The sequence below is a fragment of the Prosopis cineraria genome, unplaced genomic scaffold (genome assembly GCF_029017545.1).
Source record: "Prosopis cineraria cultivar Desert tree isolate PC_DT_omini unplaced genomic scaffold, ASM2901754v1 PC2, whole genome shotgun sequence".
Taxonomy (NCBI): domain Eukaryota; kingdom Viridiplantae; phylum Streptophyta; class Magnoliopsida; order Fabales; family Fabaceae; genus Prosopis; species Prosopis cineraria.
Window position 1 is genome coordinate 22,130,355 of NW_026555333.1, and position 27,251 is coordinate 22,157,605.

The 27,251-nt window shown below is 30.4% G+C and overlaps 1 long non-coding RNA gene across 6 annotated transcripts; it reads right to left on the bottom strand.

The window, feature by feature from the left end:
• Window positions 1-9,454: 9,454 nt before the first annotated feature.
• On the bottom strand, window positions 9,455-27,220 carry LOC129303623 (uncharacterized). 6 transcript variants are annotated; one of them, XR_008591517.1, is made up of 6 exons: window positions 26,834-27,220; window positions 23,777-24,010; window positions 23,275-23,360; window positions 17,359-22,577; window positions 11,229-14,601; window positions 9,455-10,209 (listed from the first exon to the last, which is right to left on the bottom strand). It is a non-coding gene; the product is annotated as an uncharacterized LOC129303623 (long non-coding RNA). The 6 variants fall into 6 exon arrangements; XR_008591519.1 differs by lacking the exon at window positions 23,777-24,010 and having other exon boundaries at window positions 26,900-27,220; XR_008591521.1 differs by lacking the exon at window positions 23,777-24,010 and having other exon boundaries at window positions 17,359-18,887.
• Between the last annotated feature and the right edge of the window lie 31 nt (window positions 27,221-27,251).

Genomic DNA, 27,251 nt, shown 5'->3' on the forward strand with positions numbered 1-27,251 from the left:
CATTGATATAAAGCTCTAATTTGTTGCCCTCAATAAGAGGTAGGACGACAGACTCCCAAAGTAAGAAATTACCATGATCTAACTTGATCAAGGCAGTTGAGTAGGAGGAGCTAAACAAAGAATGTGTCAGAGCAGTTTGAATAATAATGGAAGACAATCAAGTGGTGGAGGAGACAAGAGCACAAGCAAAGGAGGTTATATTGGCTATGATACCAAGATAGAGAAATGGAAGAAATATGAGAATAATGCCAAGAGCTAATGATGCTTTGGCTACATAGTTACTGTTATATTTATGCTAGAAACAATTACAGAAGAATGAATACAAACATGACATGTAGCCCTTAAAGAATATTCTACACAAAATACATAATTACGATAATAATACAATTATACAAAAAATACTTTGTTTTAATAGCCAGTTATTCATTTTTCATACTTGAGTTATTCATTTTATTCCTTATATAAGTTATTCATGCACCTAGCTTCACAAGAAACAATAAGATCTTTTGAATTATCTCTTTAATTTCATTTTAGTCCCCTAAATATGCAGTGAAATTTTAGAGTTTTGGGACATAACTAAAATTATATTGGGTCAAGAATGATTGATTGAATTTGTCCAAAATTTAAACTACTTAAATCAGATAAATTTATCCAAAAATTGTATAATGTACACTTTTATTATGAACAATAAATATTTAAGGTCCATTAATTAATGACATTCTAATCCTTCTCGATGATTGAGAATGATACATTGCGATTCTTTCAAAATCTACATCCTGCCTCATTTGACCTAATTTATTAACACTTCACCAAGTAAAAAAAAAAACATGGACAAATCCAGGAACTAATAAATCTGTGGATCAAATGGAAAATAAAACATAAAGTGGCAGCCAAATTTATTTTAATATTTTTTATAAATAAAACATGAAGAATCATGTATTGACCTTCTCTCAAATGTTTTTATGCCTTCATATATATTATCAGAGCTTGGTTTTAATTGTAAGACCTATAGGTTATGGGCTCATAAGTCATATGATTAAAATTTGGCTCTAATACCACATGCATTATAAGAAGGTTTTAGTACAAAGTTTCCACAATATGCTTTGTAAAATACTTACATGACAGAGTTTATAAAAGATTGGGGCCAATTATGAAGCCAAGAGATTGTAGAATGAAAATTTTGAAAATAGAATTTGACAAACACTCGATACCAATGTTAGACAAATCAAGTATTTTAAGAATAGAAATGCTAATAAAATTAAATGAGATCTATTTGAGAGAAATATTACAATTTAAGAGAAACATTAAAAGTTTAGAGCATCTAAGAAATGTGTCAATTATTTTTTTTATATCATTTCCTTTCAAAAATACTTTCACTAGATCTTCCTTCCATAAATCATTATATGTTATTTCTTTTAATTCAATATAAATTTTTGTTATAAGTTTTTTATTCTCTCAATGATATGTATAGTCATAAACTTGAGGGTATTATGAATTTTATTTATATGATTTGATTCTCTTAACATATTATTCTTATCTAACTTACCTAACTTGTTAAAACATTTGTTATATTCTATCAATAAATTCATGCTATCAAATATTTTTCTAGTTAAATTTTTTTAAATATTTTTCAACCATGCATACCATTGTTGAAATTAGAATTGAAAAGTAAGACACAAAATAAAAAAATAGAAAAATTATAATTATTCTTATATGTCTTCAACTATGGTATCAGAGCTAAGTTTCTATTCTAAGATTTGTTATTTATGTGCTCGTAAGTCTAGGACCAAAACCTATAAACTTTACAATATATAAGCTTTTACATAATTTTATTATAATATTTATAATACATATAGCTTTAAAAATGAAAAAATTATATATTTTGCATGTTTGATTTGATTCTCTCTACATACTATTCTTCTATAATTTACCTAACATGTAAAACTTTTGTTATATTTTATGTCAATTAATTGTTTCCATCAACTATTTTTATATATAAATCTTCTAATCATTTTTTATTATATATACCATTATTAGAATTTAAGGTTCAATATTGAAAATATTCTTATAGTTTATAATTTTGATTAACATAGCTAGATTTTAATATATGATATAACCATTTGTGTAAATTTGTATATTATCCTTCCTTCTTTGAGGAGATTCTATGAAACTAAATTTATCTTTAAATTTTAGGTATTTTTTCCTTTGTGATTCTTAGCTTATAGTTATAACAATTATTAGAGTTGACTCTTTTCATAAATTTATGAAACTTTAATATATGTCATCCTTATTCAAATACAATCCTTCATGGACACCTATAACTATTTCAAAGAATGCTCCAAATTAATAATATAGCTTTAAAATTTTAAGATAGTAATAGCATTTCACACTATCTATATCTCTATCATTTTTTCATGCTATCTGAATTAGATTTTTATATAAGGAATTATTTATTTTCATGCTATCATTTCTCAAACATGTTTATGCCTTTGATTGTAATATCAGAGCATGATTTCAATTCTAAAACATGTGGATTATAGGCTCACAAGTCTCAAGATTGAAACCTAATTTTGATACCATATATATTATGAGAAATTCCTGTGAGAGTATTTCTATTATAGCTTATGTTATTTTTAAACTTTATAGATCTTGTGTATTAATTTTTAAAAAATTGGCCTTTGTTATGAAGTTGAAGAGATTATAGATTGAAAATTTTGGAGACCATTAGAATAACAATGATGTGATGTATTTTAAGTTAAATATATAATTTAGCAAACACTCAATATCATTTTAGAGGAATAGGTAATGTAAGGATTTACTAAGAATGTGATTCAAGTTCAAGTATTTGGTGAAACTTCTTATCACTTTCCTCTTTCATTGAATATGTGCATCACCGAATGTCATTTAGAATCAAAAATATGATTAACCTCTCCTATATTCCTCTAAAATCGAAGAGATTGATTGCTTGTGTGTACCAATCTCTACTTTTATTGAAATTGTGGTTGAATTTGAAAAGGATAATGCTTAGATGTTGAAAGAAATAGAGCAAGTGCATAAATTTTGAATGCTTAAGATGAGTACCACTTCAAGATACTCATTACTAATTAATTTGCATTTAGTAATAGAAGAGTAGACTACAACATGAAGACTCACAAAGTTCCCAACAAAACTTTTGTCAGCTTACTAATGAAAAATAGCATTCAGATATGGATAGAAAATCTTTTTGCTTTTATTTTACATGATTACCATACCACACATATGCCTAAAATGTAAGTTTTTAACCGATTATTTTATAATTACTGAAGATATCATGGTATTGAAAATACCCTGAAATGTGGCTTGAAAATTCCATAAAAGAGTGCCAATGATAGGAAACATGTAAAAGTGTCTTCTATAGATCATTTTAAATGTTATCGAATATCCATAAGCTTATTCATTCACATAAATTGAGATAATATCATGGTATTACAATTATGATGCCTAATTTTTAAGATGCTATGTCAAAATTTGAAATATATATTAAGTATAATAATAGAATTTATTTTGCACAATTTAAATTTTCATATTACTCTATTTAAATTGCTTGTGACATGCTTTCAAATGTCTCCCCATACAATTACCTAACTATTTTTTTCTCGAATCTGAGGATTCTAATATAAAAGTATACAAGAAATAATAAGTGAAAAACCATAAAAACTAAACCAAGAAAAACCATGAACTTGTACTTCTTACAACACTCAACTTAACATCTATGGCTTAAAAACTAATCATATTAGAATTAAATATAACCACAATGTACTATAATGCAATAAAATATGATTAAACAATAATAAAACTTATACATACCTGAAGGACTATCACTGACATTAATACTTAACTCTCTATGATGACTCCTTTTAGAGTAAGGATTTACTAATTTATAGGGTGCAGCCGCCACCTTGTCACCCACTTTCATATCTCCTTATCTAATTGTTTATGCTACATTTGCATCATTTCTTTTACTTGAAGAAATAACATCTTGTAGCATAACTGACAGACTATCAACAAAATATTGAGGGATCATACATTATCCATTTCTTAAACATTTTTATGCCTTTAACTGTACTATTAGAGCATGATTTCAATTCTAAGACATGTGGATTATAGGCTCACAAGTCTTAAGATTGAAACTTTTTTCTGATACCACATGCATTGTGAGAAATTTTTATGATAATGTTTCCATTATAGCTTATATTATTTTCAAACTTTGTATATCTTGTGCATCAATTTTTTAAAAATTAGCCCCAATTATGAAGCTAAAAAGACTATAGATTGAAAATTTTAGATATCACTGAAATTAACAATAATGTGACATATTTTAAGATAAATATATAATTTGACAAACACTTAATATCAGTTTTGGACAAATCAAATACCTTAAAAATTTTATATTAAAAAAATTATTTGGGATTCATTTGAGACAACTATTACAATTTAAAAGAAGTATTGAAAGTTAAAAATATTTAGGAGACAGGCCAATTAAGATTTTTTATGTTGTTTTCTGTTAAAAATACTTTCTCCATAAAAGATTCTACTATAATTTTATTACTTTCTTAATAATATATGCAGCTAACAAATTGAAAGAATTGTTCATTTTAAATGTATAATTTAAATTTTTTTAACATTTTGTTTTACTATAGTTTACGTAATGTATTAAAATCATATATTTTATCAACAAAATTGTTCCAACAATCATTTTTTGATGCAAATTTTCTAATTAATTTTTTATACAACATACTATTATTAGAATGCAATGCATATCATAAAAAATATTCTTATAATTAATTATTTAAATGAATATAGCTAGAATTTAATATATGAAATAGTCATTCGTGTAAATTTAGATATCATTAATACTTCATTTCTTGAGAAGATTCTTGCTAAAAAAATATCTATGTTCTTTAAGTATTTTTTCCTTTATAATTTTTGCAGTTATAATATCCTCCAGGTTGATCCTTTATTTTTATTTATTAATTTTTATTCTATCTTGTCCACTTTCAAAGACCATCCTTAATGGACTCTTGTAATCTTTTTAATGAATTTTTTAAGTTAATAGCACCACTCTAAAATTTTAAAGTCATTAATATTAAATTCTATAAGTTAATAAAAGAAATTGTTATAGAGGACTATCTTAATTGTAATCATAGACTTTTGCACTTTTTTATAAATGTTTTTAAATTGACCACTTCATAATTAGAATTTCTATTGGAATTGAATTTTATATACAAAGGAATCATATATTGTTCTTTTATCAAGCATTTTTATGCATTAAAATGTGGTATCAGAACTTGGTTTTAATTCTAAAATCTATAGGTTATTGGCTCACAAGTCTCAAGATCAAAACCTAACTTTGATATCACATGAATTGTAACAAATTTCTATGATAGAGTTTCTATTATAGCTTATATCTTTTTTAAATATTATAGATTTTGTACATTAATTTTTACAAAATTTGAGCCCCATTTATGAAGTTTAAGAGATTATAGATTGATCATTCTAGATATTACTGAGATTAATAATGCAATAAGGCATTTTAAGTTGGATACAAAATTTGGCAAATACTCAAGACTAGTCCATAAAGAAATCAAGTACTTTAAAAATAAAGATATAAAAAAATCATGCAAGATCCATTTGAGAGAAGCATTACAATCTAAGAGAAGTATTGAAAATTGAAAACACTTTAAAAATTTGTCAAATATAAATTTTTTATATTAATTTTTTATCAAAAGCTCTTTTTCCAAATCTTCCTTCCATAAGCCATTATTTGGTATTTTTTTTAATTTCATATAAACTTCTGTCATAATTCTTTTTATTATTTTTATAATACATATGTCAATAAACTTGAGGGAATTGTGCATTTTGCATGTATAATTTAACTCTCATCATTCTATTCTTATGTAATTTATCTAACATGTTGAAACATTTGTCATGCTTTGTTAATAAATTTGTTCCATCAATTATTCCTCTAGATAAATCTTCTAATTATTTTTATACAAAACATACCATTATTAAAATGTAAGACACAAAATAAATAACATTCTCGAAATGTATTGTTTAACCGAACATAGCTAAATTTTTGTACATGAAATACATACTTGTGCAAATTTGTATATTGTTGATCTTTCATTCCTTGAGGAGATGCTTGGGAAAAAAATCTATATTCTTAAATAAATAATATTCTTGTAATGTATTATTTAACCAAATATAGCTAGATTTTTGTACATGAAGTACCCACTTGTGCAAATTTATATATTGTTGATCCTTCATTCTTTGAAGAGATGCTCGGGGAAAAAAAATCCATATTCTTTAGGTACTTTTACTTTCATTCTTCTTGTAGGTATAACAATAGCTAGGGGTGACATAAGTTTTTAGCACAACTCCAAACCCTAGAGGTCATTGATGTTTATTTTTGTAATTCAATGAAAAATATTGTTGGAGGGAATCATCTTTATGGTGGTTAGTCCTTTCACTCCCTCTTATAACTCTTCCTAAATTGATTACTTTGAAAATTATGGAGCCTATTAGAATTGCATTTTTGACTAAAATAGTCATTTAAAAAAACAATAGTGTATAACTCAAACCCAATATTTCCATTTAAGCATTTAATCTAGAAACATTCTCATCTGATAACAACATAATGGTCAAATTTTGCTTTCTAAACTATTAGATTTGTATTAAATAGTTAAGAAATGCAACTCTCTCGTTACAAATAAATCCATTTACGAAAATAAACTTGTTTAATATGATTCGTTTAAAAAAATTAATTTCAAAATATCCTTTAGGAAGACGTTATCACAATGAATAACAAGCGTGGATACACAGTCCACGAGAATAAATAACAAATAAGTGTGAACACACAGTCTATAAAAGTGAAAAACTAGTCAAGCGCAACTGAAATACACAAAGCAAGCGTGAGATGCTTGTTAATATTCATCCCTCCATTTCACGTGCGTTGGCCAGCATATGGGGCTAGCATCTCCTACAAACATCCTATTAGCTAGGTATATTATGGCATGCCAATGGCCAATGGAATTGCTATTAGCAACTAGCATTTTGATTTGATCCTACACTTTAAATCAAGCATGCATGAGGCATAATAATAAATTATTTCTTAAACCATAAAATCAAACATTGCCAATATATTAGAAAATGGTAGATATCCAATTGTAAAATAACTCTCATTCTTCTTATAAAACTTTATATAATAGAAACATTTTTATTCATGATAGTTGATAATAAAGTTTAAAATATAATGATATAAATTTACTAATAAATGTGAAAAAATAAATTTATTAATAAGTTATTTAGGATGCTATTTACTTAACTAAAATATTCTCAAACATATAATTTACTTCAAATTAGCCACTTTTATAATAGTGTTTGTGCATTTCCTATTGCCCAAAGTAACGTCCTTGTTACTTCTTTTGTTTATAGACCTAAAAATTTTCACTCCAAACAAATTTGGAAAAATAGAAAAAAAAAAAGGTCAAGAATAAACTTTTCACAAATAATCAAAATGCCATGATGAATTTAATCAATGAATCTTTGACATACGCGTATATAAAAATATTCAAAATTTTCAGCTCTTCCTAAAAAAAAATAAATAACTTCTTCCATGATTTATTCAACATTATCAATTATATATGTCCAATTTTCATAATTTTTCTTTCACAAACATCTTATCAAACATTTTATATGCACCCAAAAGCTAACATAAACAAAATTAGTCTTGCTCCTTGAATTATTAACTGAATGCTATTTTTCTCCCCCAAAATTCTCTTAACTTTATTTCCAATTTTTCATTGTGAAGAATAATACCTCCTGTGTCAATTTTACCCATCCATAGTGCATATGTCACATTTATTTGTTACCATAGACTAACATCCCCCAATCAAACCTTTCATTGAACACCTTTCTTGCATCTAAAATTAAACCATACAACAACCAACTTATGCTTCAAATCTTTTTTCCAAAATTTTTTCTAGACATCTAAATAAATTTTCTATGCTTACGAAATTCATTTCTTTATCAAACATAAATTTAAATCCATTAAAAACAGAACAAAAAATCCATAACATTAGTCCTAAAGACATTGAATATATTAAATAACCCTATTCCAACTCTTTTACACTTTATCCATGACAAGTTAAAAGAGAAAACAATAATCAACCAATAGTTTCAGCACAAAATTGATGGTAAATTTCTCCATTCAAGCATTTTATCGATCATCTTACATGCATCAAATTTCAAAATAATACCAAGCTTCTTCCAATACAATCTCTTTATTTTTTAAAAAAATTGAAAGACAAGTTAAAAGACCTTAAAGTACAAAGCTTAGTTACTCATGCATTGTTAATCAGCCCATAAATAGGCCATACATCCACCAATAAGTTCATTCAAGATACATAGGTTAGCATTAATTTTAGGTTTAAGGTGTAATTTTACATTTAAACTATTATCAGAGAAGCAATATTGCCCTTAAACTATTCATCATAGCAATATTACCCTAAACTAATCAAATCAGAACAATGTTACCCTTGCCATTTAAATGTCCATTACTGTAGCTAATGGCACTCACTTTTTATGAATAAAGGTGCAATGTTACCATTAAATTATTCAGGAGTAATGTTGCCCTCATCATTTAAAAATTATAAAAAATACATAAAAATAAAAATATAATAATATTAAATAAAATAATATAAACGTATATATATAAAAATTATAATAATATTAAATAAAAATAATATTAAATGTATATATAAAGTAAATATAAGAAAAAATATAAATTATAATTTTATAACTTGTCAAATATAAGTAAATTTTGATTAAATTAGATATGAGTGGACTTAAAAGTATCTACATTTGCACCTATAACTATTGACATCTTTATACAAAAATAGTCTCAAATCATATTTTATATACATGAATTATTTAAAAATAAAGTTGACGTTTAGTAGGATCTAATTTTTAAATTTTGTGTAAATGTTTTAAGCTTTTTTTTAATATTATAGGTGTGGCTTAACTCTTGTCCAATCCAACTCAATTATGAAAATGGTTTTTTGATCCAAATCGAGTCGTTAATGACAACTCTAGTTGATAGTTATAAGTGCAAATGCAGATATTTTTGAGTCTATTTATATCTAATTTAACCAAGATTCACTTATATTTGACAAATTATAAAATTATAATTTATAATATTATTTATTTATGACATTTTATTAACATACTATAATTTTTTCTTATATTTATTATATATATACATTTAATATTATTTTTATTTAATATTATTATAATTTTATTTTTATGATTTTAAACAGTGATGGCAACATTATTCCTCTAAAAATAGTTTAGGGGCAAAATTGCACCTTAACTCATGAAAAATAAGTTCCACTGGCTATAGTAATAGACATTTAAATGATGGGGGTAACATTACTTCGATTTGATTAGTTTAGGGGTAATATTGCTATGATGAATAGTTTAGGAGGCAACATTGCTCCTTTGAAAATAGTTTAAGGAAAAATTGCACCTTAAACCTTAATTTTATGCACATCCTTATCCAGGCAGTCAACTACTTTTATATTCTCATGATTGGAATAGAAAATTTCCACTTCGCTAACTGAGAAAATCAATTTTTGTGTCCTAGTAATATTTGAACATAAAGGATGATTCAAGCCCCTACTAGTCTGCAGTAAGTGGGTAGCTTCCAGCAAGTCAAAGTGACACTGAATTTTCTTCATGTGATATTGCTTAACAAGTATAAGACCTAAATGTAATGTGGATAGCTTGGCCATAGTGGACGGAATATACCCAAGTTTACTATGAAAACCCAAAATCTAATTACCTCGCGCATATCAAAAGGCTCCCTCACGTTGCAAACCCTTGACAATTCATCGAATTGTCAACATCTAAGTGAAGATAGCTCTCTGATAGTGAACTCCATCTTTTTTCCCTTGTGTCCACCTTTGAAAGACCTTGTGCTTGAATATTCCATTCTCCACTATTTTAACTACTTGCATTTTAGTCTTGTGCAGGATCTCCACAGCTTCAAGTCATTTCCCTTCTATTATCCCTTTGCATCTATTTTTCCACAGAGACTAGTAACGCCAGCCATTCCTAGTTGTTTCTTGTTTCAGAGCTAAAGTTACTCTGAATATTTCTCCTTAGCCATACCTGTAAGTTAGAAGAGCAAAAGGTTTGCATATGTATGGGGTTAGTAATATAAGACCACACTTGTTGAGCGACTTCACAATCACGGAGTATGTAGATAACTATTTTCTCACTATGGCACTCCAATGGACAATTAGAACTTATAGAAACACCTCTTGCAGCTCTAAATGAGTTATTGGGAAGTTTCTCACCGAACACTTGCCATAAAAAGTGTTTAGTTTTTTCAGAAATAGGCCACTTCCATAACATCCACTAAATAGGCTCTGTAGGTAGATCCCCAATTTTTTGAAGAAAAAAATGCTGATTTAATGCTAAAGTTCCCATCAGAGGATGCTTTCCAGCAAAAATAATCATCTTGATTTCCATTGGGTCATTTAATCATCATAATTTTTTCCACAACCCAAAGAGGAAGAAATTTAATCATCTCCCTATAATTCCAGTCACCATTATGATTAAGAAAAGTAGCCATAGAGGCTCTTGGGTCTAACAAATGATGATTTTTATCCACATACTGGACTAGAGGTTTCTCTAGAAGGGACCACAAATCCCACCAAGCCTTGGTATTACATCCATGACAAATTTTTCTACTTATCATGTATGTAAACCTATCCCAAACAGTATTAATACTCTTCCAAACCATAGATGATTTTTTGTCCATTACAAAAGAATAAACATCATTACCACAACGATATTTGGCTTTTAAGACTTTAACCCAAAGAACATCAGGCTTAGTCAATTATCCCCAGCATAGTTTCAGCATAGTTTCATAATAAAAGTCAAGTTTTGATGATACAAGTCCTTAAAGCCCAAACCTCCTATTTTCTCATTCTTGATGATTTCCCAATTAATAAGGTGCATCATCCTACTCTCCCCACCCTGTTTCTAGTAGAAATTTCTACTTATTTTATTAATATCATTTAAAATTCCTTTAGGTAAAAGAGTAGATTGCACGAAGTAGCTAGGGATCACAAAAATAACATATTTAATTAGAACGACTCTACCAACTAATGAAAGAAACTTACCTTTCCATAATGAAAGCTTGCTACGAACCTTCTGCAAAATGGGGTGATAAGTTCTCTTTGTAGTTCGTTGATGTATGAGCGGAACCCCAAGATATTTCCCTAAGTCTGTAGAGACACCTATGCCCAAGCAGTCACTGAACTCCTTCTCATGATGGAAATTGACATATCTAGAAAAGAAAGCTTTCGACTTTGAGAGATTAATCCTATGACCTGACCCATTACAAAACTTAGTCATAGGATCACAAATAACCTCCATTTGCCTCTGGGAAGCTTCAACAAAAAGAAACAAATCATTTGCAAAGAACAAGTGTTAAACTTGAGGTTCGTGAGCACTAATTTTTATTGGTTTCTACTTCTTCAGTCTCACCTCTCTTTGAATCAAATGCCTTAGACATCTCATGCAAAGGATAAACAAGTAGGAACTTAGTGGTTCTCCTTGCCTAAGTCCTCTTGAAGGGTAAAATTCTTGAGTCTCCTCACCATTCCATAAGACTTTCATCAAAGCAAGGGAAACACAAGACATTATGACACTCACAAAAGCCTATCCGAGACCAATGTCTAACAAGGTTCTTTCAATTAGGCTACAATCAAGTTGATTATAAGCTTCTTCCATGTCAACTTGTCACACCCTAAAATTGAGATGTGATTGGCATGGGATATATGCACAAATATACATCCCTTGAGCCTTGATTAGGAAAACTTTACTCTAATATTTTAATTCAATTAAAATAGGATGTTAAATCATTATAACATTTTTTTTATATAAATGAAAGATTCTTAAATTTTCTTGTAAAAATTTTGACAAAACTTCCACTGTAAACAAGACTTCCCAAAATCTTTACAACATCAATGCGCGATCCAAATCAAAAATGCGGAGCTCTGCTCCTCCACCACAAACAGACAAATAAATGACATATTAAAATCTTATTTATAGTTAATGTGGAGCATCTAATCAAAATTTTAAAGTATAGCACATAGTTAAACATTTACGTCAAAAGGAAAGTACCCTCAAAAGGCTTTCTCTTTAGTTCAACAATGAGCCCCTTAGAGATCAATAAGAGGTAGATCATCAACTATGCTATCTGGGACCAAAAATATCTTCAGTGAATAACGTTCCAACAAATAAACAATTGAACATGAATAAAAGAAAAGTTTGAAACATTTGTGTAAGTTGGGGACCATGATTTTCATAAAAATTTTAGCAAACTTTAGAATAAAATAGCTCTATATAAAATTTTAAATAAAATTTTGGACCATTAAATTATCAGATCAAATATTATTGTCACGTGATTTCATAAAAACAAATAAACAAAATAAGTGATTATATATAAATTACTAAATAAAAACCAATGAGATGTAAAATCACAAAATAATCTAATTTATGATTATAAAGACTTATCAGAACAATTAACAAACATGGACACACAGTCCACGAAGGTAAATAATTAGATGCGGCTCTTGCCACAAAAACAAATGTAGACACACAGTTCATGAGGGTAAGAAACCAAACACAGCTGAAGCCACGAAACAAACGTGAGTATAATGCTCAGAAATAATCATCCCCCCGTTTCACATGCATTGGCTATTGCACGAAGCTAGCACCTCCTATAAACACCTGCTAGCTAGGTGAACCATGGTGCACTAAAGGCTAACAAAACTATCATTAGCAACCAACGTTCTGTATAAAGTTCCCTTTTTTTTTTAAATTCCATTTCAAACATGCGAGAAAATATTCACTATTAGAATAAAATTTTTATTTTCAACGTCAGACTTGCATGAATTGTTTTTTGTAGCAATTCAATAACTTTCAGAATGAAATTTCATAATTAGAATTCAAACTTGTATTTACTGATTAACTAAAATTATCAAATTTGATAAATTAATTCCACAAAATCAAATAATTTAATCAACAAAATATATAATAATCACATCGTTGTTGCAAAAAAAATTTGCATAAAAATGTAATATTTTAATAAAGAAATTTTATTAAAATATCAGTTAGGACGCTATCCACTTACCTGAAATACTTTTCAAAATTTAAAAATTCACCTCTCAACTTCAATTAAATGTTTACTCTTCCAAAAACCTTATAATTTATATAAAATATTTAATAAACTTTCAGTAAATTTGATAATTTACTTCCAATATTTTACTACCAAGATTCAACTTTATAATAACTTGAAATTTTAAAATCAAGACTTTACACATGAAAATCCCTCAAAGGTCATAACTCAATATTCCATTATGATACAATCTCCTACTAAACTTTTTATCTAGACACTGAATATACATTATTTTCAAATCTCACAATAAATTGCTCAACAATTTTTCAATAACTGCATAACTCTAAAGAATTTAACTAGCTAGGCACCACTTTCATAATAAAAAATTTTTACACAATACCAAGCTCAATTCACTAAATAATATCATCCAAACCTGTCTCCCAAAAAGTTTAATGAGATTTTAGGAAATGCACAATCAAACACTCTCTCTACCAAGCACTTTAGCAAACATCTTATAGACATCATTCTTCAAGTTTCATTTTTTGGTTTTTCTCTTCCAACTTCATCCTAACCAAGCCTTCAATATCAATTTAAACAAAAATCAATCCAGCTCAAAAATTCTAACCCAAATATATCTTTACCAAGCTTCAATATGCATTTTTAGGTTAATTTAAAATCTTCTCCTTCTTAAACAATCATGACAACAACAAAACACAAGAAAAGAAATTGAAACTTCAACAAAATTGAATCATGCACACGCACAGCAGTACCACCAAAGGAAGTAAATTTATCAGCAACAATATGAACAGAGGAGGAGAAAATAAAGAAGGTCCGATGCAACCCATACCATGGCAAGAACAGAGGAGACAACCAATGACAGCAACCCTATAGCAACGCACCACAGAGGAGAAGTGGGTGAAGATGAGCCACGAAGGGAAGGATTTCAGTCACCATAGTTTTCGACGTCAATAGTAAGAAAGAGATGACTTCATCCCTGCCCAGCAACGATCGACTATAGCACAACAGAGGAAGGAAATTCTAGCGCACTCTTACAGCTTGCCTAAATAGAGGAAAACAAAAGACGGAAGCTCCAGCACTTTCACGATGACCCAAGACGCACGGAGAAGAAGATCAAAGAAGATACGATGGTTAAGGTCGGCAGCTTACTGTCGGTCTCCAAGTGCATCCATGAGAAATAAAAGAGGAAGCTTCAGTTACGTGGCCATGGAGGAGGAGAAAACCACGACTTGAACCTCTTCGAGTGGCAGACGAGGCTTTCTCACACACATACGCTGGCGAGAATTGGAGACCATGGAGGAGGAAAGAGAATATGATGAGAAGCAGAGGAGGAAGAACATGCTGTTATAGCTCTGTGATGAAATAAAAAAAAACTCATAGTCACCGATGAATGACAAGGTAGAAGGAGGATGAATAAAAATTGACTCTCTCTCCCATCTTGGGTCTGGAAAATTCAAGTAATGGGAATGGAAAATATTGACCGTGCATGTGTGCGTTTTCTAGATTTCTGATCCCCTCTTCTCTATTTTTTTTCAATGGTAGAATGGTAATTTTATCAAAACTGAAGCAAAACAAAACAATTTTAACTCCGCACCCACTAAGATTCGAATCCAAGATGTGAAGATAATTTCAAACAAAAGTTTCCCCTGAACCACCAACACATCTTGCTGCATCTACTATCAAATTTATATAAAAACAATCAAAATATGTTATTATTAATTTAAGTATTATTTTTATTTTTAAGGTCATTCATTACACAACCAGTATAGCCACAAAACCTTTTTGGCCCTTTTTCCTTGTCATGGAGTGAATAATTTCTCATACAATGATGACATTATCACACCCTTATCTTTCTGCAATGAAACTACACTGATTAGGCTCAATAAGAGTATTCAAAACACCCTTTAAACTATTGGCAATGATTTTGGTAATTATTTTCAAGCTAACGTTACAAAGGAAAATAGGCCTAAATTGTTTCAAGGAGGAAGGATGATCAATTTTTGGGATAAGAACAATGTTTGTATGGTTAAGCTCCTTAACTTTAACAAGATCCAAGAAGACTTGCTCAACCAACTCACACACTTTCCCACCAACAGTACCCCATTGACCCAGGAAAAAATGGGCCTACGAACCATTGAGGCTAGGTGCTTTGAAGGTGCCCATACAAAAAGCTACATTCTTAATCTTAATATCAGTGACTTCTCTTTGGATATTGTCACACCAAGAAAAATGCGACATGAACGGCGCGCGAGTGAAGGTCCCGGCCTTTGCGGCGGGAACTAGATCGAACGAGGAGTCGCCACTAAGATTTTAAAGTAAATCTCGGGAAACTAATTAAAAGGAGGATAAAGTTGGTTTGCGAAATCAGAGAATAAGTTTGGAAGTCAATTGAGTGTGGGGAAAGTGTTAGGCATCCCACAACACCTGTTTGACAGAACGGTTACCTGAAATTTGTTGTGCTCTATTAATATAGTTTTTTAATTATTTTAATTATCTCTTTTATATTCATGTGTTTGATAAAAATGATAAGAATTAGGTGAAAAATATTTATTTATTTACAAAGGAGGACTTGACTTAGAATCTGACTTTGAGGCTTACGTACCCTGTGATGGGGATCAAAGTCCACATAGTTCGGGTTTAAAAGTTTGTTGGTGAAAATATTTTTGAAGAGAAATTAATTAAAAATAACTCACCATTTTTCAAATAAAATAATTTATGAATTTTTGATATGTGTGTTTTAAATTACAAAAAGTGATTTAATTTCAATTATTTTCTCAATTTTTGAATATTTGGAATAAAGAAGAAAAAGAGTTTAAAATTAAAATTATTTTTCTTTTATGTTTTATGTTTAGAAATTTTAACTACTATACCTGCAGAGCCTTATTGATTCATACGATAATGCAGTTGTTTTAAATATCTGCGAAGATTCTGAAATCTCACACGATAAAAGAATTTGACAATTTAATTTATTTTATATTCTTATGTATATTTTAAGTGTTAAAAATATATTTTAAGTGTGTATATACATGTTTTGAAGAATTTTAATCAACATACCTGCAAAACCTTATTGACTTATATGATAATACGATTATCCTAAATATCTGCGAAGATTCTAAAATCTCACATGATAAAGAAATTAAATTTAAATACGTCTTTAATTTAATTAATTTAATATATAATTTATATATATATATATATATATTTTAAAAACATAATCGTTATATCTGCAGAGTCTTATTGACTCATACGATAATACGATTATCTTAAAAGTCTACGGAGATTTAAAAATCTCACATGACTAAAAGATATAATTGATAAATATGATTACAACTTAAATTCGTTAATTTGATTAATTAATTTTTTTAAATTGTGTATTATATAATTATCTATAAAAATCATTTATTATATATATTGAGAACCACTATATCTGCGAGAACTTATTATCCCACACGATAATGTGATTAATTTAAGTCTTTATGAAGATTCTTAAAATCTCACATGAGACTTAAATATTTATTATAAGATTGATCCTCACACCTACGAAATCTTATTGATTTACACGATATGAAATCCTTCTAAATGCCTACGGAGATTCTTAAAATCTCACACGACAAATAGATAATTAAAACATTTGTATTTGCAGTCGGTGTATAATATGAGTTTAGCATTTAAAGGAATAGAGAAAGAAGCTATTTTGACACTTCACTCCTCTTTTGACTTGAAGATATGTTCCTCAAGATTTTTCAAATTGGTTTAATGCTCAGATATGACTTTCGAAAGAAAATGATAAGAGTAGTGGTAATAGCATCCAACAATTAAAATTAATAAGTTCTACATACCATCACCACCATTACTTACCTAATTTATTTCCCATGAAAATCAAAATGAAGTTGATGTCTTAAAATTATTTGTGAATAGACAATAGTCACATATTATACATATGCATACTCTTAATTTTTTCAAAATAATATGATCATTTGAATGAATAAAGCAAGCATATGAAATTTTTGAAAGAACTACAAAATTTTAAACAAGAAAGAGCTAAATCAAAGTTATGACCTAATTATGCATGTAAAAGATGACTTATGAAGAATGGAACAAAATTATACCTGACATTGCATTAAGTAGCCTCCACGGAAGGTACCTGATAATGCAATTGAAGCTTGAGCCGCTTCCATAACCTTCTCTATCACGAACTACCCCAATGTAAGCATTTCAAGAATCTTTCTCTAACCTCATGAAATCACGAAATAAAGTTTGATCCAACACCAGTGAGAATGTAAGAAAGCCACAAAGCAAAGTTCCATTCCTCCTCTTCAACTGAAAGAAGTGATCTGTGATGAACTTCCATTTGCAGATTTTGAAGAGAAAGAAGAGCAGAATAGCACTGTGATGACCAAATTTTGCATGAGAATGAGTCATCAACTCAGTTGGAACTCGGAAGCTAGAAGTGAGAGCATGTAAAAAAATGATCAGTAGGTGCTGTCCAGTTTCCATTATTTCTCCGTCTGGTTTTCTCTCTTCTCTTCTCCCGGTCCCCTCTCTTTTTCTGTGTTGCTTCCTCTCTCTCCTCGTGTTCTTTCTTTCCTCCTCTTCTCGATGCTTTATTTCTTGTGCTCCAGTTTTTTCTTCTCCCACAGTCCTTTCTCGCTCTTCCTTCTGCGTTTCCTTTGTGTTCTGTTCTCGATTTTTTTCTCTTCCTTTTTCAGTTTTTTCTTCTTTTTTTCTTTTCAAAAAACTCTCCGGTGCTGGTTTCTCGGCTAAGTCCGTTTCTCCTCTCTTCGTCTCTGTTTCTTCCTCTCTCAACCTCTATTTTTTTTAACTCCTTCGGTCTCTCTCTTCTCCTTCCCAGCTTTTCTAGAAAAAAGCTACTCCGTCACCTCCTCTCTTGTCTCTGTTTTCTACCTTCAGTCCGCTCTTCCCTGTCACTCTCCTTTTCTTTAGCCATGACATCCTCTATTTTGCATTCTTCAGTCCTCTCTTCCCTGTCATCGTGTTTTTGCTTCTTTTGATCCCTCTCTCTGTCTCTATTTTGCTTCCAGTTTCTCATCATCCTGTCTTTGTTTTCCTTCCAGTTTCTCATCCTCACTCTCTTTTCTTCTTCACCTCTATTCAAGCTTCTCCCCTTTCCTACGTTCGGTCACTACTCTCTCCCTTTTTTTCTTCTCTTCCAGTTTTTATTCTTGTCTCCCATCCTTCCTCACTCTCGGTCTCTCTCTTCTATCTTTCATTTGTGCTCTCGTTCCCTTTTTCTGCATTTCATCCGTGCTCTGTTTTTCTAGCGTGTTTTCCGTGCATGTGTGTGCTTGCTTCAACGTGTACGCCTGGTCTTCTGTTATCATCTATTGCTCTCTTTCTGTCTGTGTTTCGCTTGCAGTCTGTGTGCATGTCTAGTCTTTTCTTTTGCCTTCTCTCTGCTCTCTTTTTTTACTGCATGGCCAAAGTTTTAGGGCTATGGTTGCTTGCTCTGCATCTCTCTCTTATTTTGTTGCATGTTCACATGTTCTCTCTATGAAGCTTTTCTGTAGTCTGTGTTTTCATCTGGCATTGCTCTTTGCTCTTTGCTTTTTCCTTTCTCCATTTCATGATTGTGTGTGCTTCTGGCGTTCTCTGCTCGTGTTTCTGTTTTCTTTCCTCCCTGATCAGCGCCGAAAAGGTCTGCTCTTAGCTGTGGTGAAATGCTGTGCGTTTAACCACAGCCTTTTATCATTTTTTTTAATTAATGTCTATTTTTGAAATTAAATTAAAGATATATTTTTTTAATTTTAATGAAAAACAAGATTTAAGGAGAGAAAAAGTTAACTCTCAAAAGTTGACACTCAATATTTTTTGAATGGTTGAAATAATTTGAGAGAGATTTTTAAAAAATTTAAGCAAGATTTTTTTTGAAAATATAATCCTAAAAAAGGATTAAATTTCATTTTTATATTTTTTTATATTTTTTGATTATTTATTATTAAATTTAAAAAGAATACCCGGATAAAATACAATGTTCACAGATATGATTCAACTAATAAGAATGAAGAACAGGGAAATCTTGAGGCCAATCAGTGAAGCTCAGAATATTAGAATTATTATAATAGAGATTCTTGAAATAGTCACAAGCCATGCTTTTTAGCGTAGGAATATCATGATCCATTCACCTATATTATTTTGAAGGGCAATAATGTTGCTTTTCCTTCTTCTTATTCTTGTAGTAGTATGAAAGTACCTTGTGTTCCTATCCCCCTATTGAAGCCATTTACACCTTAATTTTTGAAACCAAATCATCTCCTCTTGACCATAAAGTTTTTGGTATTCTTTCCATAATCTTCTTTCCAATCGAAATAAACCATCATGATCAAATTCACTTCTATTCCTATCAGTGCTCCTAAGCTTGTTAAAAATTTCTCTCCTCTTTTTAGGAATGCTACCAATATTATTATTACTCTAAATTTTAGTAGCTTTACTAAAACTTTGTGCACCCTCAATCCAACTTCGATTATTCTAAGTGTCTTGGACAAGTTCGGGAAGACCATTTTCCAATGTTCAAGCTGTTTGATAGAAAAAATGCTTGTTGACACTCCAATTGTTCCTAGAAGGATTTTCATTAGCAACAACTAAAATGCAATTATCAAAGCTGAATTTCAAGCAATGGAAAACTTTGGCATGCGGGTGACTTTCTTGCTAAAGAGCATTGCAAAAAGACCAATCTAACCTTTCCTTGAGATCTTTTCTTTTCCAAATAAATTTATCTCCCACAACTGGAATTTCAATAAGTTCAACTTCATTAATGTAGTTGTAGAAATTATTCATAGCCTGAATAGAAGGTAGTAACCCTCCACTCTTATTCAAGAAATCCAAAAAAGTATTAAAATCACCAATAACTAACCAAGCTTCATCCGTGAATTCAGCAATGGCTTTTAGGGAGTCCCACAATAACTTTCTTTTTAAAATACAAGTCTCCCCATAAACAAAAGTAGAAACTAAACACTTACCTGACCTAATATCAAATAATTTGCAATGGAAAACTTGGGTATTGGAGCATATATAGTCAACCTTAATATCCCTATCATTCCCAAGAACCTAAATCCCTCCAGCAAAACCAATTGCTTCAACACAAAGCCAGTGACTGAAACTAAACTATTTAATCACCCTATCAGATTTGTCCCTGCTAATCCAAGGCTCAATGAGACATAAGACATCAATATTATAAAAAGAGAGCTAGTTTTTAATGATGCCTGTAAAATCCTTACTACTAGCACCGCGACAATTCCAAGAAGCAACAATCATTAAAAACTAGGACAAAGAAAGGGATAAACCCGAATTAGTTGAGAGGATCATTAACAAACTCCTCTAGAACAGACTTCAGCAAAGACATTGTATTTTGGCATAACTCGTTGATTCAAAATGCATGAAACACTTCGCACCATAGCTAAAAAATCTTGCCCAGAATTATCCAAGAAGTTGTGCGCAGTCATCAAACCTTGCGAGTCAAGGGGTTTCTTCTCCATTAGTGTTTCCATATATGTCATTTATTTGCATATCTAAAGGTGAGCCTAGAGGTGAGCCTTATGTGTCATCTATTAGCATATCAGCCTCAGGGGGATAATTTGGCATAATAATTGATGGGCTATTGTGTGAGGATTTCAATTGGTCAATATGACCAATTACAATAGAATGGGTTCTCTAGCCCAATTTCTTGTTAGATCCGTTGGATATTGGGCTTATTACCCAAGTCGTTTTTCATCACACCAGTTTTTGGTTCTGACCATTAAAAATAGGCCTAGTCAATTTTTGGTTTGGGCCATTTATACCTGACCCACTTGGTTTCAAATTTTCTTTCCTTATTGTCTTTGATATTTGCTTTGACTTATCTTGTCCTTTCTTTCTTCCCCCACTGCTTCAGGATTGACCCCCTACACTTTTTGTCTTTTTAGCCTCCTTAGCATTAAATAGGGTAGACTCTTCTCCTTTCTCAACCAAAATTACCTGCTTCCCTTCTCCACTTTCTTGATTTTCTTTTGACATGCCAACATCACCTTCTAGCTCATCTAAAGCCTGATAGCGAGAAGACAAGTTTAACTTTTCCTCTTTCTTGTAGAACCTGCTACTCCTGCCTTACTCATACTTTTTCCCTGATGGTCTATACCTTCTCACATTCTAAGGATTTCTTGGTGTACCTTTCAACATCCATGTCCTACAAGGGTGTTTTTTGTAAAGTCTTTTATATAATCTAGACTTTACTAATCCATACACACATTACAACACAAGTATAAGACTTATAGCCCTTAATTTATTTTTAAAATGGGAGATCTCGAATTTTTAAAAAAATAAGTTCAAATAATAGGGCTAACAAAAGCATAACTTATAGCCTACCAACAATTAAAATACACAATTATTTATCTCAAACAAGGCCGTGTGCTACGACCTGTACCACAATACACTGCCACATGTAGTATAAAGTCATAGGCTCCCTTCTTTGTGTCATGCCACGGTGTACATGATAGAATTTTATTGTCAAATGACAATTCACAAAAGCAAATTTTCATCTTGCATCGATTCTACATCCGATGTTTGATTGGAGTGATTCAAACGCCCACACGAAAGTTTCAACATATTCTATCTAATGAGATAAGTTTGGACACAATTCAACGGTCCGATCTACAATTGGACATTCAAATGTAAAAAGTCATTTTTTAAAACTAGCATCCTAGGTTCTCAATTCTCATTCCTTATCCTATTAGATCGCTATGGTCCTTGAACTAAGTCTAAAATGACAATATATACCTGATTAACATATCAAATCATGTATATCACAATAAATACTTATCTTTACCTCTCAATGTCACATTACACACTTGTGGACTTATATGAGACACAAAACACATACGTACATACACTTGTTCACTTTTAATCATCTGACTCTCACATATGGGACTAAGCCTTACTATATAGTCGGAAATTACAAATACACTTGACTCATACAAATGGGGTAAAGCCTTAACATTTGGTCAAGTCCCACATATATGCACATTTCATCACAACAATTTCATAACCAATACTAGTAGAACAAGTTATATAATAACATACACTTGCTTGACTAGCATCTTGGCCTACCCACGTATCCACCATTGTGGTACACTCAGTGAGATGCAATACAGAGATACAAGCAAGTTCTCACAGCATAATCACATATATTCATTTATATACACTTATGTATCCTAGTTGACAATTCAAATCTTTAACAACATAATTATACACTCATTCCACAAAAGTGGTTATACCTCTACCATTATAAGTTACTATTTCCTCATTTCCTTTCCTAGCCTTCTCATCCTCTTTTCACCTATATACAAAGGTAATAGAGTGAAACATATGTCCAAGTAACTTGAATAAACCCCAAATACTGGTTAATAAGTAAAATCATAAATTAGAGATAAAGTAGCATTATTTCAATTAAATAGTATAGATATACATGAACATAATATCATTCACTCATGGCTATGCTCATATATTCTTAGTTCCCCCTAGCGAAGCAAGCTTTATGTTTGAACCAGCACTTCTAGCCTTATATGAAACAGAGCCTACTAAACCACTATCTCAATCTAGGAATCATTAATATGTATTGGTGGTTTCCTGCATCCTACCAAAGAAGCATTCTCAATACTTAGACTTTTAAGACTTTCTAGCCTTACATAGAGTAGGACCACGATCCCCTACTCTAGTCTAGGGTACATTTATGGATCATTATCCTAGGTCCTTCCTGGTGGAGCAAGCTTTACGCTCAAGATTTTTAGGACTTCCTAGCCTTGCACAGAGCAAGGCTGTAACCCCTTACTTTAGTCTAAGGTACACTAACGGATGCAAATACATATGCATATGTCACTTCACATACGTTTCAAACATCACTCATACACTCATATGCATATTCTTTTCACAATACTGCTACTCTATCAGTTCATGAAACACAATGCATTCAACTATATATAAAATACTTGTAAAAATTTTTACAAATTAATAAATAAAAGAGTTACTCTAGTTACCTTTTACCCTCACTATCAAGGGTTACCATGCAGGCAGTTAACTCCCATGGGTGTAGATTCCCACAAGCAACTCTCAAAGACTAAATCTACACAAGGAACATTCTTTAATCAATTTTCAACATTTAGCACAGGCACTAATTTGGTTAAATCAAATCCCTCAATATATGAAACAATTTATTTAGTACTTATAAAGCTCAGACAACAATTTTCTATAATCATTTGCCCTTTAGGCTACTCAAATGACTAAAACACCTTCTTATTTCTTCTGTTTATCAGTTTTTTCCCATTTTAACCTAACAAATTAGTTCAATTAAGACTATATCCTCAAATTTCAATCATTAAACTTTAAACTAATCACAAAACCTTAGTTTCGCACCTAAAAATCCTTTTTAAACCTTGTCCTTAGATTATAATTCCTTATAACTTCCTAATTCAATTTTTCTAACGATCAAACTCAAAAAAATTAGGGTAGAAATATAGTGGAAGATAGTACGAAACTTACCTGACAAGTTACTAGTTGAAGTAAAATTCTAAACTTTTGAAAACTATTACCCTAGCAGAGAAACCTTCCCTTCATGCTTTCTCTTCTTTTTCCTTCTGATTCTCAAGTTGATGCATATCAGCTTTAAGTAAATTATGTGCCATACGCCGTGATGCATGTGGCACATAGTACAGTGAGGCTATTTTCATAAGTGCTCACACGTTTCATCCTGACTTGCCATTCTACTATTCAATCCTATTAACATAATAATCAACCAACACAAAATATTAACCCAACATCCGAATAATAATCAATCCACTAATTAATAAATTATCCCTAGTTAATAACTAGTTTTCTGGATTAAAATTTAAGATGTTACATTTTGTTCCTAGAAATTTCTTTAACTGACAATTTTCTTGAGGGTTGGAGAATAGATAAACATCTTGAGATCCTTGTTGATCGCTTGCCCTATACTACCAAGGGTAGTTCTCTCCCAAAAATATAGACGTGAATGACACGGAATATATGCACAAACATACATCCCTTAAGCCCTAATTAAGGAAAGTTTTTAATTAATACATCTAACACTCTGTCAGCATAATTTTATGTATTTAATTTTAATTTTCATGTAAATCTAATTTTCAAACTATTTGTAGAAATTTCGACACTACCTCCCCTAAAAGTAATATGCCTTGAAATCCCTACAACAAAAATTTTACAATATAAATCCAACAATACAGAGCTCTACTTCTCAATAATAGATAGATGACATAACAAAAGAAAATTAAGACTCTAACTACAATCAATGTGAAGCACTCTAAATTGTATTTCCAAACCATGCTACATAGATTTTAGAATTTACATAAAAAGGAATATATTCTCATAATTGATCTTCTAGTAAATTTAGCAATGAACTCGTCAAATGTTAGCAAGAGGTATCACATTAACTATACTATCTGAGACCAAATAAAATATTTTTTAGTAAATAACATCCCAACCATAACATTTTGCAGAATTAAAAAGAATAATATATAATAGTTACATAAATTAAATGAGAAAGCAATTCAATATAAACAAATTTGTAAATTTGAAATAAAAGTTCTATATAACTTTAATGACAAGAACATTTAAATCTGTAATAATAAAGCAGCTTTGACATTTAATCTTGATAAGAATAACAATAAATAAATAAGAATAATAATATTTACTGAATTAAAATCCATTACATATAAAATCACAAATTAATTAAAAATTCATATATTTTTAGAGGATTTATTAGAACAATTCACAAATGTGGATACATAGTCTACGACGGTAAATAATCAAACGCAGCTTATGCTATGAAAATAAATGTAGACACATATTCCATGAGGGTAAGTAACCAAACATAGCCTGAGTTACGAAATAAACATGGATACACAGTCCACATGGATAATACTAACCAAACGCGCCTTGAAGCCATGGAAACAAATGCAGGTGTTAAACCCATGAATAACAAATATGAGATCGGAGCTCACAAAAATTAAACTTCCTAGTCATTGACTATGGCACGCCAAGAGCTAACAAAACTACCGTTAGCAACCAGTGTTCTGTATAAAATCCCTCCAAATCTATTTTCAAACATGTGAGAAAGTCATTACTATTGAAATACAATTTTCATTTTTAAAATCAAACTCACATGAATAGTTTTATACATCAAAACTTGTCAAAATAAAATTTCATAACTAATATTCATGCTTGCATTTATTGAGAAGCCAAAATTACTGAAGCTAATAAAAATAATTTCATCAATCTTGAAAGTATCATTTGTAAAGAAAAACACATACACATGTCATAATTCAAATATCCTTCAAAGTCTCTTTATAATTTTTCAAGATAAAGATAATTTAATTAACAAAGTATGTAATATAATTGTTATTAAATGATCTATATAAAAATATCTTGGAAAAAATTTTTATTGATAAATTAGATGGGATCTTATCCACTTACCTTTAGTGTGTCCAAGTACTAGAATTCATTTCTTAAAAGTTCATTCAAGTCTCCCTTCCTCTAAGAACCCTACTCAAAATACAGAACCATTTAATGCCCTTATTCTAGTCAAATAAACTATCTTCCAATATTGGCAACAATATAATCAGTCGGGTTCCAAATCATTATAATTTAATCAACCAATTCTCAATTTTTTTTTCTAATCCTTTCAATATTTTACATACTCACTTTTCTGGACCATATAACTCTCAAGAATTCATCTAATAACACACTAGCTCCATATTCGACAAATCTCTTATAATACTCAAATTAAACTCACAAATAATTACCAAATATGCTTTATAAGAGTTATCGCAATTTCAGGAAGTACATAAACAACAAAACTTCCCCTAAAATATTTTTTTCATCAAACATCTTATAGGCACCAATGTTAAAATTTTAATACTAAGCTCCTCTTTCAATCTCCTTATAATATATAATGTCAGACTCCCTACAAGTCCAACAAACTTCCTTCTAACATTGATACAACATTCTCTAGATATTCTAAAAATCAATAATACAATTATCACAATTATTTCCTATCATTCACCAAAACTTTATCTTTCAAATATTTTATTGAACATCTTGTTTACATCAGAGTTCAAACAAATACCAGCCTTCTTCTTTATTAATTTCCTTTCTAAAATTTATCTCAATAGCAATATCTAGAATTAATCAATCTCCAACCAAAAAAAAAAAAAACAGTTTTAATCTTAAAGGAAAAACCCCAAATTCACATTCATCTCCATTAACCATAACCCAGAACAACCATACCACGCTTGCTTAACGGAAATGATTAATTAACATTTAAATTTCAGATTACTCAAATCTTCTCTCTACACAAAGGAAAATGGCAGTTAAACAAGGAAAGAATAATTCACAACCATAACTACCCAAAACACATGCTCACAGAATCATGCCTGAATGCAATTTCAAAAAATACCAATTAACACAACTCTTCTCTAGTTCTATAACTTAAGTAAATCCTTAACTTCCTCCCTTCTTCTAACCACCAATAATTTAAACAAGGACAGAAGGAGTTCCTCATACCAAATTAGTGATGAAAAAACAAGAGTTGAAAGTCAAACACGGAAGAGATAAGGAGATGATCTCCACCCATCCTATAGTCGACGACGGCAGAGCTGAGGAGAGAAGATTTTTCGATGACGCTGCTGCACTCGAAGGAGGAACGCCCAGAATTGTTTGCAGGTTCCCACAAAAAAGGAACTCTGATGATTACACCCACAATAGAGGAACGAACAGAGGAGCAGATGTGGAAGACAGAGCAAAGGCGAGGATCTTCTGTGCACCTAACATCACTAGTAATGGTGATAGACAAAGGAAATTGGTGGACAAGGGTTGCGGAACGGAGGGGTTGAAGCTTCCGGACAAAGAACTCTTGCTCACAGACACCGACAAAAATGAGAATCAGATCGGGAAAAGAAGAGAGAAGGAAAGGAAAAAAATT